The following is a 793-nucleotide window of genomic DNA, read 5'->3' as shown; positions in this document are numbered from 1 at the left end:
CACCGTTGAGCCCATAGCAGTCAGCACAGTGCCTGGGATATCATCACTGTTAATAGCATTTAATAAATGAAATCATCTTTAGGAACTATTAGTGGAGACTCTTGCCTCTGAATGTTGTCAGTTCATCATTTTTGCTCTAATAAGTCACTACAAAATAATTAGCTTAATAAAACACCAAATTATTTAATTCTGGAAGTGAGCAGTCTGAAATGGGTGTCACTGGACTGAGTGATTCCTTCTTATCGAAATTTAATTTAGTTATTTTTCAAGCTTCTAGAGCCCAATTATGTTCCTTCTTTTATGACTCCTTTCTCCATCTTCAAAAACCAGCAGCACAGCATCTTCATATCTCTCTAACTCTTCCTTTCACTTTTAAAGGACCCTTATTGTTGCATTAGGTCCACCTGGATAATCTTATTTTGGTGCAAATTTGTTATTATTATTTTATTTTTTTAGTTATACATGACAGTAGAATGTATTTTGGCAAATTATATATACATAGAGTATAATTTATTCTATTTAGGATCCCACTCTGTGGTTGTACATGATGCGGAGTTAGTTACCTGGTCATGTATTCAAATACAAGGCTAGGAGAGCCATGTCTGATTAATTCAGCTGTCTTTTCTATTTTCCTCTCCCCTTCTATTCATTTCCCTTTATCTAATCTAATGGATTTCTATTATTCCCCTCCCCAACCTCCCTTGTTTTGGGTTAGTATCCACAAATCAAAGTGAACACTGGCCTTCGGTTTTTTGGGATTAGCTTATTTCACTTAGCATGGTTTTCTCCATTT

Source organism: Sciurus carolinensis, chromosome 6 (genome assembly GCF_902686445.1).
Source record: "Sciurus carolinensis chromosome 6, mSciCar1.2, whole genome shotgun sequence".
Taxonomy (NCBI): Eukaryota; Metazoa; Chordata; class Mammalia; order Rodentia; family Sciuridae; genus Sciurus; species Sciurus carolinensis.
The sequence above is the reverse complement of the archived record's forward strand: the minus strand, read 5'-3'. Positions refer to the sequence as shown.